The sequence below is a fragment of the Canis lupus genome, chromosome 14, assembly GCF_048164855.1.
Source record: "Canis lupus baileyi chromosome 14, mCanLup2.hap1, whole genome shotgun sequence".
Classification (NCBI taxonomy): Eukaryota; Metazoa; Chordata; class Mammalia; order Carnivora; family Canidae; genus Canis; species Canis lupus.
The window spans coordinates 37,063,102-37,082,028 of record NC_132851.1 but is presented as its reverse complement, the minus strand read 5'-3'; the positions used below and the strand labels follow the sequence as shown (position 1 = coordinate 37,082,028).

Sequence of the window (18,927 nt, the reverse complement as noted above, 5' to 3'; positions counted from 1 at the left end):
ATCATGAACCGACCATCTCTACCCTTTCTCATCTAAGAAGAAAGAAGGAGCTATTTGAGTGCTTGTCCTAAGTCATTTTGCAGACGGGGGATCTACAGCTGGGAGTGAGCCAGCACCCCTAGTAAGAGATGAGTAAGAGGAAAACCCCGGCCCACGTCCACCCAGATTCCAGATACGGTGCAGGTCTAGATCAGTTTGCCCAGAATGCATACAAGTTAAGTTTGCATTCTTTGTGACAGGATATTTAGCTATTGGAGGAATTCTTGCGTTTAGTTTTTTTTTTTTTTTTTTTTTTGTAAACAGGTCTCTCCAGGGATTCTTTTACCTTAATTTTAAGCAACAAGTAAATGTTCACATAACTACAGCCAACACAGGGAGTGCATTTAGGAAACCCCGACACAGGAGCAGAGATGGCAGGGTCACCTGCATGGAGGGAGGTGAGGCCATCTTGGTTCCCAGAACCTGTGTCATCCAGTTTCTCCATCTTCCAGAATGGTACAAAAGAACCTCGCGTCCCTGCTCTGGAGCTAGAAGGCTGTGAAAACAGCACACACCTCACTTTGGCATGGAATCATGTCAGCTCAGCGTGGTCACCCTGGTGGGAGCTTCTGTCCATCTGAAGCTCTTGTGTGACTTCCAGTGAGTTTGATTAACGAAGGATTCAAGACCAAGCATTTGGGGCAGCCTGGGTGGCTCAGTGGTTTAGCACCACCTTCGGCCCAGGCTGTGATCCTGGGGTCCCGGGATTGAGTCCCACGTCAGGCTCCCTGCATGGAGCCTGCTTCTCCCTCTGCCTGTGTCTCTGTCTCTCAAGAATAAATAAATAAAATCTTAAAAAAAAAAAAAAAAAAAAAGACCAAGCATTCGCCCCGCACTGGCTAGTTTGGCTGGGCTCATGCAGGGCTGCACACCGACGTCTCAGGAGACCGTTTGGCATATGTATCTAAGACCTTAAAAGGCTTTTGCCTTTGATCCAGGAACTATGCCTCTGGAAATGTCTCAAAGGAAATCATCTAGAATTTGGAAGGAAAATTATGCACAAAGATGTTCAGAACTATTGCTTATAGCAATAGAGGTAGGAACAGCTCAATGCTCGAAGGATAGGCATTTGGTTAAGTGAGGGTGGCGTGGCCCTGACGGGATATTGTGTAGTGGTTGTAAGTAAGACACAAGCACAGGAGGAGGCCTATGTGTCCCCAGATGCCTGCTGCCTGCCCTCCACGGCCTCCTGTATTTGGTCTGGTTAGATTGGGGAGCGGGGCGGAGAGAAAGACACCATTAACGTCAGGAATGAAAATTTCATCAAGTCCGAAGACGACGTTCCTGACCCGCCGCGGCGTGAAGGATGCTCCTGCGAGCTGGGAGTCAGGCTCTGTCACCGTGGGCGTGGCGGGCGGCCTTGCAACCCCGTCACCTGGGAACTTGGGCCAGATAAAGTCTGGGAAGGCTTTTGGGAAATGGTTTCTCACGGCTCTCTCAAGTTCCCGGGTGGGTTCCGCATCAAGGACTCTCAGGGAATCAACAGCAGGTATCGAAGTGCCTTTAAACAGAAACACACATGAAACAAAGTTGTTTACTGTTCAGTTGACGACAATGTGATCAGGGTTTGCAGACATCACCCGTGTCCCCAGGAGCAATGGCTCAGCGTGTGTTAATAAGTGCAGCGACTCTAGCAACGGCCACAGAAAACGAGTATCAACTGTATCACGCAGCAAAGAGAAACAAATGTGCTTTTGTGGTGAGAAGCCAGGACTCAAGTCCTTTTGTGAAACGGTGATGTGTGGGTCCTCCTGACCTCTCAGCTGTCCTGCGGTCCCTCCTGTGATGCCAATACCTTGGAACATTCCTTAGTTTCGTTGGCTCCCCACTGCCTCCCCTGTGAAATGAGAATAAGGTAGAGACCGTGGGGGAGCCCCCCCCCCACCTCCCACCCCGGTGCCTAGCGCTTAGTTAGTGCTCAGCTGCTGCTGCTCTACCCAGCACGGTGCTACTCCTGCCAGTGGCCGTCTCATTGGCCTCCCGTGCCCACCTGCAGGTGGTGAGATGGGCTCACCAGAGGCAGGTAGTAAAGCAGAGGTAGAGGGGCGCCTGGCGAGCTCAGGCATAGAGCATGTGACCCTTGATCTCAGGGTCACGAGTTCAAGCCCCACATTGGGTGTGGAGCCTACTTAAAAAAAAAAAAAAAAGAACAAAAGAAAGGGGCACCTGGATGGCTTAGTCGGTTGAGCATTGGACTCTTGTTTTTGGCTCAGGTCATGATCTCAGGGTTGTGGGATCGAGCTCCACATCTCGCTCTGTGCTCAGCAGGGAGTCTGCTTGGGACTCTCCCTCCCTCTGCTTCTGCCCCTCCTGCTTGTGCAGGTGCTCTCCCTCTCTCTCTCTCTCTCATAAGTAAATACATCTTTTTTAAAAAAGAAAGAAATGGGGCACCTGGGTGGCTCAGTGGTTGAGCATCTGCCTTTGGCCCAAGGTGTGATCTCAGGGTCCTGGGTTTGAGTCCCACATCAGGTTTCCTGCAGGGAGTCTGTTTCTCCCTCTGCCTGTGTCTCTGCCTCTCTCTGTGTGTGTCTCTTATGAATAAATAAATAAAATCTTAAGGAAGGAAAGAGGAAAGAAGGAAAGCAGAAAAGAAGGAAAGAAAGAAAGAAAAGAAGCAGAGATAAAATTCGGATTCAGGGCTGGCCAGCTCTGGAGACTGGCTTCTTCCTATGAGGTCGAGTCTTCTGGACTCCTTGTGCACCTTTGCTTCATACCCTTATGAACTTTGTTCTGTTTTACCTGAGCTCCAGTGGCTGCATGGCTGAGTCCCTCCTCCTCTCCGAGCTGGAGCTGCAGCCACGGCGCTGCCAGTACTGGGAGCTTTGCAAATGAAGACTTTCCATATTCCTCCACTCGTCCAGAGGTCACGTTTGTGAGCTCCCTCCTGGCGCTTACCACGTGCACATTCAGTGTGTACGTTCCTTTTTGTTCTTTGCCCAATTTGGCATCTTGCATTTTTGCTTGATAGTAAAGCATTTCTCTTGCTCTTTTTAGTGATTGCTCCTTGTTTATAACCCAGTAGAAGGAAATACATTTAATTAGTGCCCGTGTGTTACAGGAGTGTGAGTATGGAATATATTTTTTCTTTCCCTCATATTTAAATTTCTTGAAATATATTAAATAAATATATAGCAGGGTGCCTGGGTGCTGTAGTCGGGTAAGCAATGGACTCTTGGTTTCGGCTCAGGTCGTGAACTCGGTGTCATGAGTCAGAGCCCCTCATCGGGCTCTGCCCTCAGCACAGAGTCTGCTTGGGATCCTCTCTCCCTTTGCCTCTCTTTGCTCATGTTCTCTCTCTCTCAAATAAATAAATCTTTAAAAAATATGGCTAACATGTCAACCCTTTCCAATCAATGTATTGACTTTTTCTTTTTAAGATTTTATTTATTTATTTGACACAGAGAGAATACAAGCAGGGGGAGGAGCAGGCAGAGGGAGAGGGAGAAGCAGGCTTCCTGCCAAGCCCAGAGCCCAATATGTGGCTTGATCCCAGGACCCTGGGACCATGACCTGAGCCAAAGGCAGACACTCAACCAGTTGAGCCATCCAGGAGCCCCCAGTGTATTCACTTCTTAGCTATCCCACGTCCTCAGGTTCCTTCACTGTCCCAGGCCCATGTCATGTTTAAAAGACAACACTATGTGGGGATCCCTGGGTGGCTCAGTGGTTTGGTGCCTGCCTTTGGTCCAGGGCTCGATCCTGGGGTCCCAGGATCGAGTCCCGCATGGGGCTCCTGGCATGGAGCCTGCTTCTCCCTCTGCCTGTGTCTCTGCCTCTCTCTCTCTCTCTCTCTCTCTGTCTATCATGAATAAATAAATAAAATCTTAAAAAAAAAAGACAACACTTATGATCCCTTCCACAGGTGTACACTGGATATTCTCTATCTGAAGGCACATAAGCATAACCATGCCCATGTCCAAGGAACGGAAAAGTGCTCTGAAAACCCAGTAGCTTATGATGGAATTTTATCCCTCTTCCCCAGTGTCTTCTGCAAGTCCAAGGCCAGCCTCACGTTCCGGAAAGCAGTGACTGTTGCTGGTTCGTCAGCCTGGCATAGGGCCTGACACATAGTAGGTGTTCAGCAGATGCTCAGAGAACGGGAGCAGCTCACTTAGTCAAGATCTAGTGCTCTTAGGGAAGGGATTTAAGGCTCATCCATAGTTTATTTCAAGGGAGCCAAATAGAGATCAGAAAAATAAGCCTTTAAAGTTGATGAAAAAATTTCTTTCAATCACCAGTCAGGGGAAATGCCATGGGCACGAGGCCAGAGAACATTTTTCTCTGAGTGCATTAAATTGATCGAACCAGCGCTGCTCTCAGAAACCATCTTCTCCCATCCTATGAGATTGACAATGTGCCTTTTAATGAGAAATCCCTGGTCATCCAGACAGAAGAACACAGAGCTCTGGCTTTGTAATGAATTTTCCGTGGAAATATACTTTTTTGAGTGTTCTCTCCTGAATCTATGTTGAAGATATCGACTACAGCAGATTTATGTCAGGAGTGAAAAAAAAAAAAAAAGCGTAAATTCACCTGGACCAGCAGCCCCTGCTGCTCTAGGAGTATGTACAATTATCTAAATATCTGGGGGTGGGATCCCTGGGTGGCTCAGCGGTTTGGCGCCTGCCTTTGGCCCGGGGCGCGATCCTGGAGTCCCAGGATCGGGTCCCGTGTCGGGCTCCCGGCATGGAGCCTGCTTCTCCCTCTGCCTGTGTCTCTGCCTCTCTCTCTCTCTCTCTCTCTCTCTCTCTATCAAAAATAAATAAATAAATCCTAATAAATAAATCCAAATAAATGAATGAATGAATGAATGAATGAATGAATGTCTGGGGGTGCTCCCAGGTGTCCACACAACAGGCCGGCTGGCTCTTCCCCCCACCATGTGTAGGCTGAGTTATGGGCACCACAGATGTTCCTGACCTGACCCCAAAAATCTATGAATATGTTAGGATGTGTGGCAAAGGAGAATTAAGGTTGCAGATTAAATCAGGTTGTTAATCAACTGACGTTAACATAGGGAGATTATCCAATATTATCCGGTGTGCCTAGTGTCATCACGGGGGCTGTGCAAGTGCAAGTGGGACGTAGAGTCATCAGAATCGTAAAGACAGGAAGTAGAATGGTGTTTGCCAGGGGCTAAGGGGCGGGAGGTTTGGGGAGTTTGTGTTTAATGGGTACAGAGTTTCAGTTTTGCAAGATGAAAAGAGCTCTGGGGATGGATGGTGGTGATGGTGGCACAACAACGTGAATGTGCTGAAAGCCACGGAGCTCTACACTTAGAAATGGTTACAAACTAAGCGCTACTCAACTGTATTTAAAATGGTTTTAATTATGTGAGTGATACCTCAATTTTTTAAAAAAAGGAGTGTGAGACTAAACAACTCCTTTTTCCTGCCTCTGGGTTTGATATAGGAGGGTGGAATCCCTGAAGCTGCTGCAACCATCTTGGAGTGATGAGGCACAGTGGACACACAGAGGGAAGCCAAGCACTAAGATGGCAAGTCCTGGGGCCTTTGATGACAGTGATGAGCCCCTGAAATAACTGACCTCCTCCTGACTTCTAGTGTGATGTAATCAATGTCCTGATTGTCAAAGCCAGTTGATGGGTTTTTCTGTTCCTTGCAGCCAGGAGTCTCCTTCCAGAAGCCCTGAGCAAACTGTATACTATTTAAAGTCTCTCCTGCCAGAGGAACAAGTCTTATTCCAATTAGCCTGGAAGGAAAGGTGCTCCCGCTGTGTCTTCTCCTCTCACACCCTCCCTTTTCTTTACCCACCGTGACATCCTGAGGCCTCTTTGGCTGACCCTTCTGGCCTCTCCATGAGCCTGTGTTAAGACGCCCTGATGCACTGGCCCCCAGGGCATCAGAGTTGACTGAGTACCCAGGGGAGGGGGCAAGCCCTGGGCCTGAGGGCAGGGCCCCACGCAGGCCCCAAAGGGTGGCAGGTCCCCGGGAATCACTTACCGAGTGGATGAAGGAGGGGAGAGTGGCTTCGTCAAAGTGCGCGTGGTGATGCAGAGTCGGCCTCCGCCAGCATGTGGGCGATTCAGGCAGCAGCAGTATCGAGCATGCCTGCTATGTGCAGCCCCTGCTGGGCTCTCTGAGGGCTCTGAGGACGTGACTTCGGCTCAGGTCATGATCTCAGGGTCATGCGATTGACCCCCTGCATGGGGCTTCACACTCAGTCTGCTTGAGATTCTCTCTCCCTCTGCCCCTCCCCGCACTTGCACTGCCCGCCCCTCAGATAAAAATAAATCTTTTCATAAATGTGTAAAAGAATACTAACAGCCACAGCTGACCCTTGTGTGGGCATCACTGTGCGCCAAGCCCTGCTGTCGGCTACGAGGGGCTGTATTAGCCTCCTCTTGTGTAGACCTGGAAACAGTTGGGGAGGGACAACGCCCCGCAGCAGAGTGGCGCAGCCCACGTGAGAAGTCCCAGTGCGGGAAGCTGGTGGCCACTGCGGATCCCTGCCCACCTCCCAGCACCCCGGCTCCAGCTCATGACTCGGTGCCAGGCCTGCCCTGGGTGCCCCACTCCACCACCCACAGCAAGGCCAAGTGTGTACAATCAGGACCTTGGGTGGAAGACGTCAGTTCCTAAAGTGGTTTCAGCCTAAGAGCCACTCGCATTTCAGGCCTGCGCTGGGTTGACCGAGCAGCAGGCTGGCAGCAGAGGCAGGGCTGCACCCAGCCAGGGCACGCCCGCCGTGACAGGTGCACTGGGCAGGTGACCCGGGTCCCATGGGAGCTGTGCTCCGGCCGGGGGGGAGGGAGTGTCCCAGGAAAAGGGACAGAATGGAGCGTGGAGGTGGCACATGTGGAGCCTGGCTGGGCGCTGGCCCTGAGACAGTGGTGACAGGATGCCAGGCACCAGCCCCACTGCAGGCTCTGGGGTGAATGCATGGTCCCGATCACACTGTTAGCCAACTGTGGGCTCACGCTGGCCTCTCCGGCCTTTGAAGTCGGACACACCTCTCGCCAGGACTGTGTCCGTGGACACTTCGCTTCCCTTCTCTGAGCCCGCGTCTCCCGGAGCGTCAAGTGGAGGGTGACATGTCCACGCGGGCCGTGGTGAGGGCCGGGCGTACACACATACAGCCCATCACACATTCCCTAAATGCCAGCTGCATCTCGTCCCCGAGCCTGCTCCTCTGCTTGGGGCTGGAGTAGGTTTGCTTCCTCCCCAGGGTGGGCTGAACGGTGCCCCCCAAGCCGTGTGTGCCCCAAGCCCGGAATCTGCAGACCTGCTACCTCGCAGGGCCAAAGCGACTTTGCAGCTGTGATAAAGCTCCCACCTCGGGTTGGGGCGGTTGCCTGGGATGGTCCAGGCGGGCCCGCAGCAGGCAGCCCCCAAAAGAGGACGAGGAAGGCAAGAGGGTTCAGAGAGGGCCTGGTGGTGCGGGGGGGGACCACCCACGGATTTCTGGCTCTGGAGCGACCGGGCCGGCGGGCAGCCAGCGGGGATACGGGCTCAGCCCTAAACCCGCAGGGACTGAACTCTGCAGACGGCCCTTCCCCCGGCCCGCTGTACCCCCCTTTCCGCGGCCCTAGGATCATAGATTCCTGTCGCTCAGCCTCCACGGTGGGCCCTCGGGCAGCTCATTACAGCAGCGACGGAGAATGCACGTGGCCCCGGAGCTGCTGCTCAGTCCTGGGCTGCCAGCCACACTCTCCGGAGCCGCCTCTCTGGCTGGAACGTGGGCAGGACGGCGAGGCCCTGAAAAGGACCAGCGTACTTGGCTTTGTGCCCAAATAAATCTCTGGTTATGTATGAGTGTACTTGTTTTTAAAAAAAAAGAAAAGAAAAAGAAAAAAGAAAAAAAGGAAGCCAAGTGCTGACCCACTTTTTCCTGACTGCTCTGGCTCAGACATGTCCCTCTAAAAGGATATTTCTTTCCAGCACACGCTGTTCCCAAAGCTGACATCACCTACCTCAATTGGAAGGAGGAGTGCTGAGGAGAGCTCTCAGGGGCTGGCCCCCAACATCCGATAATGGAGCAAAAGTTCTGCAAAATGCTGGCTTTTTTTTTTCTTTCTTTTTTCTTTTTTTTCCAGTGCATCAGCCTGGCAGTGGTGGAGGGACTGGGAGTGTGGCCTGAGTCAGGATCTCGGGCCCGGAGAAATGCCGCATGGCATCTGGTCCCTCCCGTGTGAGGCCTGACAGGCCCCAGAGCAGCGGCACAGGCTTCTTTGGCGCTGGTCACCGCCCCTGCAGACGGGCACGGCCACAAGGACAGGACGTCTCCTGCGGAAGACAGTGCCTTCCGAGGGGCCACCTGTCTCTGAGCAGACGAGCCTCGGTTACCCCAGCTGCAAAGTGGGAGTTGTAGCAGCTTCCTACTGCTGCTGAAACAAATCTCTGCAAGCTCAATTGCTTAAACAATGCAAATGTATTATCTGGAAGTTCTGGAAGGCAGCAGTCCTGAAAGCAAAGTGTCCACAGGGCTGGGTTCCTTCTGGAAGGTCTAAGGGAGAATTCAGCTTCTAGGGGCACCTGCCTTCCTCGGCTTGCGGCCCCTTCCTCATCTTCACCGCCTGCAGTGGAGCCCCTTCAGATCTCTCTGTGTGCCACCTGCCTTCTTCGCTGACTGAGCCACCCAGGTGCCTCCCCACCCCCGCCACCACCACCACCTGCTTTTGTTTCATATCTTCTCTGACAGCAATCCTCCTGCCTCCTTTTCTGAGGACCTTTGAGACCACGTGGGGCCCACCTGGATCATCCAGGGTGATGTCCCATCACCAGACCCTGAACCCAATCACGCCTGCAGACCCTGTTTGCCAGGTAGGGTCACATATGCCCAGGTTACGGGCACCAGCATGTTGACATCTGTGGGGCCATCGCATGGCCTCTTACAGGGATGATCACGCCTGTTTTAAAGGTTGTTGGGACTTTTCAAGATACACGTGGTGTATTAGCTTGTTAGGGCACCTGTCCCCAGTCCCCATTTGCGCGTAGGGGCCCACGGTGAGTCTGCAGCCCGTCCGCTGGTGGGGTGTCCCCTCCAGTGACTGTTCCCCACCTGGATTTGCCTCCCATCCCTCTCCTCTGCCAAGTTCAGGACCTTCCAGCTTCAGTTCTGTGTCTTTTGTTTCTGGTCGAGGGAATAGTTTACCTTATTTTTTGCCTGTTATTATATATTTAATTTCCGTCTTTTATGTTTTCTCCGCCATTGCTGTGATTTGGAACAGAAAGGACAGGTCGAGGCTTGAATTTACCCGTCTTGACTGGAATGCTATTTCCTGAGAAGTTATCTATACTTTACCAATGACCTGGAGACTTCTGAAGAATTCTCAAAAATGATGTGTATTCTTCAGTGTGTTTTATGTAGATATCTAAATGTTTTCAACCTAAGTAGTTGCAAAATGTATAAATTCCAGCATTTATAAATACTGCAATTTTATTTTATTTTTTAAAAGATTTTATTTATTTATGAGTAAGCATGCAAGCAAAAGCTTGTGAGCACCGGGCAGGGCCAGGGCAGAAGCAGACACCACCCCCCCTTCCCAAGCAGGTAGCCAGATGCAGGGTTCGATCCTAGGACCCTGGGATCATGACCTGAGCTGAAGGCAGATGCTTAACTGACTGAGCCACCCAGGCAGCCCTGTAAATACTGCAATTTTAACATAAAAGTGTTACTTTTAACTGTATCCAAGTGGAAGGTAAATACCCTGCTATCATAACCCTTAGAAACATACATGTATAAACTTCCCTTGAACCTTAAAGTTGTATTCCAGGGGCTCCTGGGGGTCCAGTTGTTAAGCATCTGACTCTTGGTTTGGGCTCCGGTCATGATCTCAGGGTGAAGACGTTGAGCCCTGTGTCAGCCTTCCTGTGCAGCATGGAGTCTGCTTCAGATTCTCTCTCCCTCTCCCTCTGTCCTTCCCACTGTGTTCTCTCTCTGTCTTCAAAATAAATAAATGAATCTAAAAAAAAAAAGTTGTACTCCTGTTGCACTTCCTGCACCAGATTTTATTTTTTTACTGATCATCTGGCATATTTCCTCTCGATAAAGATATCTATACAAATTGAAGTCTAAAAACCTGAAACTTCTGAAGCCCATAAATTCTAAAAATTAGAATATTTTTCCTTTTGTTGATTTTTTAAAAAAAGATTTTATTTATTTATCAGGAGAGACACAGAGAGAGGCAGAGAAACAGGCAGAGGGAGAAGCAGGCTCCATGCAGGGAGCCCGATGTGGGACTCGATCCCTGGTCTCTAGGGGTGAAGACGACGCTAAACCACTGAGCCACCAGAGCTGCCCTCTTTTTGTTGATTTATCACTAAAGTTACTATTGGCACACAAACGACCAAAGCAGCACAAAAATATTATAAATCTTTGAGAAACATTAAATTGACATAAAAGTTTTATTGGAAACAAATCGTGATTGGGGATCCCTGGGTGGCTCGGTGGTTTAGTGCTGCCTTCAGCCCAGGGCATGATCCTGGAGACCCAGGATCGAGTCCCACATCGGGCTCCCTGCATGGAGCCTGCTTCTCCCTCTACCTGTGTCTCTGCCTCTCTCTCTCTCAGTCTATGTCTCTCGTGAATAAATAACTAAAATCTTAAAAAAAAAATAAATCGTGATCAAATGTTAAAGTTATTTTATGAATCTGTAAATACTTTTCTTAAAGGAAGCTCTAGGCCCAACATGGGGCTTGAACTCACAACCCCGAGATCGAGAGTTGCCTGCTCTATTGACTGAGCCAGCCAGGTGCCCCAAATATTTTTTGTTCAAGTGGGAGGAACAGAACACCAGTTTTTTCTTTTGTGTGTAAATGTTGAGAAACAATACACAGATGGTCAGTGCCTCTCAATTCTCTGGGCGCCTATAAGAAAAATGAAATGGTGATATAAGACCAAGAATCATTTGTAGTGATTTATCAACTAACAACTCAGCACGTCTTCCTTTAGTTTTGTCGAAAGAAAATAAAGTAGTTGGTTTGCAAAATGATTTGTTACCCGGTCATCAGAATCATTTATGCACTTAATTTCTGGGCACCACACCAAGAATTAGCAGGTGACTTTTTTTTTTTTTTAAGATTTTATTTATTTGAGCTAGAGAGAGAGAGAGAGAGCAAGCGCAAGGGGAGGGGCAGATGCAGAGGGAGAAGCAGACTCTCTGCTAAGCAGGGAGCCCAGTGCAGGGGCTCAATCCCAGGACACTGAGATCATGATCTGAGGCAAAAGGAACCAAAGGCGGACACTTAATCAACCGAGCCACCCAGACACCTCTCTCATGTGACTCGTAAATACTTGTTACTCTTTGACTAATAGGCATCCTGTTTAACCCAGCATACGCAGAAGAATCTGGGAAAATTGAAATATTATTAGTCCCAGCTCATCTTTGCCAAGTAAAAACAATTAATATTAATTTGCAAGACCCAATAATATTTTGGGAAATGTTCAAGAAAATGATTGTCTACTGGGTCTGAATGACAGTTATGAAAATTTTTATAAGGTAACGTGTCTGCGTATAACACTGATCACTCAGAAGCAAAATGAAAGGTTTTTTTTTTTTTTTTTGAAAAAGGAACTTGACCCCTTCTTCACTGAAATCATGCAAAATATGCAAATGAGTTACAGTCAGAGCTGGCGGTGGGGGGAGTAAAAATAACTCATAAATGCTTTCCTCACTGCTGAGAACAGTAAAAACGAACTGAAGGCTTCGTAGAAAATTGTTTTTCCCCAGCACCCTTTTTTACAAATCTCAAAAGTTCTAATTGTAAGGAAAAATTATCCGACATCTAGAAATGAGACAGAGAGTTTACCATTTGCTCTTTCAGAGTCCTGCTGAGCATTGTGTAGGGTTAGTCATGGGGTGAAATTTGGGGCTTTAATAATGTTCTAAGGGCAGGCATTCAATTCTAGAAAACTGGTAGAGATGCAGGATTCTTTTTTTTTTTTTTTTTTTGAGATGCAGGATTCTTGAGTTACAGCAAGGCAAACGGATGTTGTCTCATAGAGATGCAAGTGGGAAGATGACAACCCAAAGCTTACAGTTTTGTTTTGCAATCGTTTTGCCGTCTTGTTTCTGTAGTATTTCTTCCTGGGGGCATATATTTGCTTCTCTCTCTCATATCCTTCCTTTCTTTTTCTTTTCTTTTTTTTTTTTTTTGAAACACCTTTATTAGCCTGCTATTTCCTTTGCCGGTCACCTAAGTTTGATACAGTTTCATTTTGTATTTTTGTTATCAACTTTATTGAATTGACCTTGGTACATAGAATAAAATGTACCTGTAGGATTCAATGAGATTTGGTAAATGTGCACACCTGCAGAGCCACCGGCACAAAGTACAGGTATTTCCATCAACCCGAAAAGTCCCTGGGCCCCTTTCCAGTCAACTCCAGTCTGGGCCCCAGGCAACAGGGGCGGGGTCCTTCTGTCATAGTAGATTAGATTAGTCTTTTCCAGAGTCTCGTATAAATGAAATCATTTAGTCTTCCAGGTGAGACTGTCACCGGCACCCAGAATGTTTTTGGGGGGTTGATGGACAGCGCCCCAGACCAGGATCCAGTAAGGGGAGATGGACACAAGGACACCTGGGGGCTGAGCCCAGGGACTCATAGGCAATTTGGGGCTCGGTCTCCCAGCTCTCACCTTTCCAGGCTGTCTCCTCGACATAGTAAGGCGTGGTCTTTGGGTTACTTACCTGTCTCTGGGCTGTGGGGTGGGCATGCGCTCCAGGCAGGCGGTGGGTGACCACACAGAGCACCTGCTTCCTCCTTTGTCAGGGAGCTGCCCGCGATGCCTGCTGCCCAATGTCTGAACACAGGGTTTTTCCCCTTCCCAGTTTTCTTTCTTTCTTTTTAAAGATTTTATTTATGTATTCTTTTTAAAAATATTTTATTTATTCATGAGAGACGCAGAGACACAGGCAGAGGGAGAAGCAGGCTCCCTGCAGAGGGCCTGATGAGGACTCCATCCCAGGGCCTCGGGATCACGCCCTGAGCTGAAGGCAGATGCCCCACCACTGAGCCACCCAGGCGTCCCTTCACTTTTTGAAAGTTAAACTTTTACATAGTCGTGAGACAGATGCGGAGCTAAGGCATGGGACTTTGCCACGAAGAAGTGTCACCTCCACTTATGGCATCACCCACGGCTTCTCTCTTTGCTCTTCCAGACTCTCCCTGAGGTGCAGGTCGAGAGTCTGTCTGTCCACCCAGAGGTAAGCTAAGAGAAATCAATTTTATGAAAGAGTGAGTGCATGCGGACATTGGGATTCTCGATGGGGGAAACTGAGTCCCTTAAAACAATGAGATGATGCATAGAGTTCTTAGAAGTGTCTGTCGTGTTTTAAGTGCTCAATAAATGGGAGCCGTTATTAGTTCAACCTGATAAAGCAGGTGAGCTTTACATGAATGACTGCCTTGTCTGTAACCTGCTACTTTATCCCTTAGCCCCTGGGGTCTTTATGTTATCCTGGCTGGCCCAGGTTTCTGATTCAAGCCTGTTCTCCCTGGGTTACGGCCCATATTCCAACATCATGTGGTTTATGCATGAAACAACCTTCCCCTGGAGCCCGTCCCCATCCCATCCTGGTCCCTGTGCCAGAGACGAACGGGGTGGGAGGTCTTCCAACAGAGACAGAGCAGGGTGGAGGGAGCCCTGAGGCCAGAGAACTTCCCGTGCTTAGGAAGTCAGGGCAGCTGCAGAGGGAGGACAAGGGACTCGTTCAGATTGGGAGAGGAGGGTGGGTGCCTAGGTGGCTCAGGAGTTGAGTGTTGGCCTTTGAGTGTCGGCCTTCGGCTCAGGGCATGATCCCGGGGTCCTGGGATCGAGTCCCGCATCGGGCTCCCCGCAGGGAGCCTGCTTCTCCCTCTGCCTGTGTCTCTGCCTCTCTCTATGTCTCTAATGAATAAATAAATAAAATATTTTTTTTTAAAGGAAGAATGAGTAGGAATTTGCCTAGTGGGCATCGTAGGGAAGAAAAAGAACAGCATCTACGAGACCTCAGAGGTGTGGGAGGAATGAGAGGAATGACGTTTCTTTTTTTTTAATATTTTATTTATTTATTCATTCATGAGAGACACATACACACACACACAGAGGCAGGCAGAGGGAGAAGCAGGCTCCATGCAAGGAGCCCGAAATGGGACTCGATCCCGGGTCTCCAGGATCACACCCAGGGCTGCAGGTGGCACTAAACCACTGTGCCACCGGGGCTGCCCCATGTTTCAGAGAACTGAACCATGGTGAGAGGGTGGGTGGTCAGGCGGAAGGCTGGACTGGTATAGACAGGGAGCAATTTTTTTAAACGACTTTATTGAGATATAAGTCACAAGGCACACAACTCACCCATTCGAAGAGCACAGTTTTTGAAGGCCCTGTAAGGGTCCTACGGGAGGTGGCTCCCCTGGGGCTCCCCCAAGTAACTTTTAGCGGTCGTATGAGTACTTAAGGCCCACGTACGAGAAGCATTTGGGTCCAGGCAGGAAAGAAAAGAAGCAGCCATCCTTGTGCTGAGCAAAGCAGAGCGACAGCATTTCCCCCGGGGATTGTGGAGGAGGGGAAGGAGGCCCCCCAGACCACCACCCCCCCAAAAGCCACAGTGCCTATCACTTGAGGCTGTGTCTTAATGGTCAAAGCAAAGAGCTTTGGACCAGGCTGGGGCTCCCAGCAGTCCTCCCTCACGGGGGCCTCCGGCAGCTTAAATGAACCAGGCAACTTGTACGGAACACATTTCTTACACTGCCCCAGTGATGGTCTCGATGAAAAGATGATGGATGGAAATTGGTCTGCACGTACAGGCTGTTCTTCCTTTTCTCAGGCCCTGGAACTAGTTGCTTTCCAAACCTGACTATGCTTTTAAAAATACACATTTTGAGGCCGCACCTCTGGTGTTCTCATTCAGTACCTCTGAGTCAGGCCAGGAAATCGTGGTGTATTTTTAACTGCTTGGACTTTCTTTGGAATTCTCTTTTTTATTGGTTTCTCAGTAACTGCAAACTTAAGTTTCAAGCAAAGTACAGAGAACTGATTACTGAACATTTTCGTGTAAATGGCTGACCTGTTGTCCCAACACCCCTCAAGAGGTCATTGTGCGTTTTCTGCAAACAAGGACATTCTCTCGCATGACTACAACGCAACCATCAAAATCAGGACATTGTTGCTGGTACATTAGTATCATCTGATCCTCAGGCTGACTCCAGTCACGTCACCAGCTATTCCTTTTTCTTTCTTCTTCTTCCTTTTTTTTTTTTTTTTTTTTTTTTAGCAAAATGATCCAGTTCAGGATCACGTGTGACTTTTAGTTATCCTGTCTGTTCATTTTTCTCGAACGGTTCCTCAGTCTGTTTTTGAGTTAGATGACCCCCACACTTGCTTTGGAAGACCACAGGTCAGCTGTTTCATGGAATGTACCTAATTTCAGCTTATGTGTTGTTTCTTCATGGTTAAATCCATGTCGTGCATCTTCGGCAGGAATATCAGAGAAATGATGCTGTGTTCTCTTTACTGCATCCTGTCAGGCGGTGCATGATTTAGATTTATCCTATTAGCATTGATTCGGTTTGATCTGAACCCTCTTTTTAGTTATTTTTAAAGTAATCTCTGCTCCCAATGTGGGTCTCAAATTCATGACCCCAATATCAAGAATCACATGCTTTGCTGACTGAGCCGGCCAGGGACCCCTCCTTTTCTTTCTTTTTATTGTGATATAATTGATATATAACATTGTGTAAGTTTTTTTTAATTTTTTAAAAATTTATTTATGATAGTCACAGAGAGAGAGAGAGAGAGAGAGGCAGAGACACAGGCAGAGGAAGAAGCAGGCCCCATGCACCGGGAGCCTGATGTGGGACTCCATCCTGGGTCTCCAGGATCAGGCCCTGGGCCGAAGGCAGGCGCCAAACCGCTGCGCCACCCAGGGATCCCCACATTGTGTAAGTTTAAAGTGTACAATATGTTAACTGATACACCTACATATTGCCACAGGATTACCACTGTTGTGTGAGCAAACACATCCCATCCTGTAATTATCATTTCTTTTTTTGTGGTGGGAACATTTATGATCTAGTTTCTCAGCAACCGTGAAGTTTATGATACAGTATTGTTGACTATAATCAACTTATTCATTTCCTAATTGCATGTTTGTACCCTTTGACCAACATCTCTGCAATTCCACCAAACCCCAGCCCTGATAACCACCATTCTGCTGTTTCTACAAGTGATGTGAATCCTCTTTCCCTGCTTTAAAGAAACAAGTAAAAAAAATGGCAAAGGTATTGATAGTTGAGGTTAAAAATACCCTTCCACTTGATCCATGTGTTTTGAATAATCTGATTGGTGTTATTTGAATAATTCAGATAAATCCTGTATCAAGTTGTCACATAATAGTTTCAGTCTTTCCCTTAAAAACTAGGCTTAAGGACACCCGGGTGGCTCAGTGGTTGAGCATCTGTCTTCGGCTCAGGTCATGATCCTGGGGTCCTGGGATCGAATCCCACATCGGACTCCCCACAGGGCGCCTGCTTCTCCCTCTGCCTGTGTCTCTGCCTCTCTGTGTCTCTAATGAATAAACAAATAAAATATTAAAAAAAAAACTAGGCTTAATGCTTAGGGCACTCAGGTGGCGTAGTCAGTTAGGCATCTGATTCTTGACTTCTGCTCAGGGTCATGATCTCAGGGTCCTGGGATCGAGCCCACCTTGGGCTCCATGCTCAGTGCGAGTCTGGGTGGGATTCTCACTCTCTCTCACTCTTCCTCTGCCCCTCCTTGCTCCCTGATTTCTCTCTCTCACAAATAAATAAATCTTTAAAAAAAAAGCGTCTTAATGTTGTAATATTTAAGACACACAAAACGTATAAAGAATACGTCTTGAATTATAACTTGGTATGTAATATACAGCTTATATTTCCAATTATTACATATTATTTTATACATAACATAAAAAATACAAAATGTATCATGTAACATAATATAAATTGAGCCACTGCCAATTCAGCTAAATCTCTCATGAATTCTTCCCTAGCCTCAGTCTATTCTGAATTTGCCCAGAATCATGAGACTAACGCAGGCTCCCCTGAGAAGCTGGCAAAATCCAAGGTTTGGGGAGGCAATTTAAGGCAATTAGATTGTAACTCAGGCCAGACCAGGTTTGGGTTTTTTCTGTCAGGAGCTACTTAGCTTGTTCCGCCACCTGGTGGCCACACATGGAATTGTTACTCATATTTCCCCTTCTCAGGATTTTTCTTTTCCTTAACACTTTTTTCCCTCTTGGGGCACCTGGGTGGCTCAGTCGGTGAAGTGTCTGCCTTCAGTCCAGGTCATGATCCCAGGGTCCTGGGATCAAGTCCAGAGTTGGGTTCCCTGCTCATCAGGGAGCAGGCCTCTCCCTCTAACCACCCCGCCCAGCTCATGCTGTCTAATAAGCAAATAAATACAAATCTTTTAAAAATATGTAAAATATGATTTTCTTAACTTGGGCATGTTAAAATTGATCTTTAAATCTCTCTGGTTCTACAATGACCACCATGCATCGGTGAGAACACTAAAGTATTATCTGTTCACATTGATAACTTTTCGGTTTTGATGTATGTAGTGTCTGTGTGTTTGGGGATATTTTTGTCAATTCCAAAACTTATTGCTAATATATGACAGCCACTGATGTAGATGCTAGCACGAACAAGAATAATCTCAATGTCAAACTAACATAGTGGTTCTTTTTTTGCACACGCCTCCCCCCCCTTTTAGTGTTTCTATTTATTAAAAAAATTTATTTATGAGAGCAAGAGTGAGTGCCCAAGCAGGGGTAGCGGCACCATTTGCATTGTTTGAAACATATTGACCAGTAAGTCGAAGTCATTACTAGGCTGTGCTGTAATCATTCTTGAGATTCCTGCGGATGTCAAATTCCTTGGTGAGAGTGTGGTGGAAGAAAGCTCCTTATGTAATTTCCAAGTATCTTTCCATAAATGACTTATTAATCAGAAGAAGGAAAGTCGTGGATTTACAGCGGAGAGACACCCGACTCCACCTGAGCCAAGTGATCCAAGTTAACCGGATGGGATGAACCAACAAGACGAGCCCAGAGATAGCACAGCACTGGGGGCTTAGCTTACATCATTTCTGTGGCGTTTTGAAAAAAACAAAACAAAACAAAACAACGCAAAAATTTAAAATCATGAGACAGCACGAGACGCACTCAAGTGGAGGAATATTCTAGAAAACAGCTGGCCTGTATTCTTCCAACGTATGAGAGTCATGAAAGAGGCTGAGACAACCGTCCCAGGTAAAGGAACAGGACATCTGATGGCAACGTGTGAGCCTGCACAGCTGGGATATCCTTACACACTTCTACCTGGGATATACTTGTATACCTCCATCTGGGCACCTAGACAATGATAGATTGCATTTGGCAAAGACGTAGATGGTTGGTGACTATGGAGAGCGAGGCTACGGGAGTCCTTTTTCCATTCCTGCCAGTTTCCCGTGACTTTGAGGCTACATAAGAAAGTTAACCCAGGGATGCCCGGGGTTGGGGGCTCAGCGGTTGAGCAAGGTTGACCTGCCTTGGGCCCAGGTCGTGACCCCGGGGTCCTGGGAGCGAGTCCCGCATCGGGCTCCCTGCATGGAGCCTGCTTCTCCCTCTGCGTGGGTCCCTGCCCCTCTCTGTCTCAATGAATAAATAAAATCTTAAAAAAAAAAAAAATCATTTTTAGCAAATAATAAAATCCAAAAAAAAAAAAAACCAGTTAACCCCCTAGGGGTTTCCCCCGGGGCAAGCCTGTTGAGGGCGAAGAGCTGGCTTTCAAAAGAAGTCACTGCATATTCAGATTTAAAAAAAAAATAAAAATAAAAATAAAAATAAAAATAAAAATAAAAATAAAAATAAAAAAAAAAAAGAAGAAGTGCGCGAAGCCGTACAGGCAGGAGCGCAGCGGCGC

General features: G+C 47.9%; 1 long non-coding RNA gene across 1 annotated transcript; it reads right to left on the bottom strand.

Moving 5' to 3' along the window:
* Window positions 1-268: 268 nt before the first annotated feature.
* LOC140603900 (uncharacterized) lies at window positions 269-8,611 on the bottom strand. The gene is made up of 4 exons (XR_012006907.1): window positions 7,973-8,611; window positions 6,003-6,147; window positions 2,779-3,042; window positions 269-1,540 (listed from the first exon to the last, which is right to left on the bottom strand). It is a non-coding gene; the product is annotated as an uncharacterized lncRNA (long non-coding RNA).
* Window positions 8,612-18,927: the final 10,316 nt, after the last annotated feature.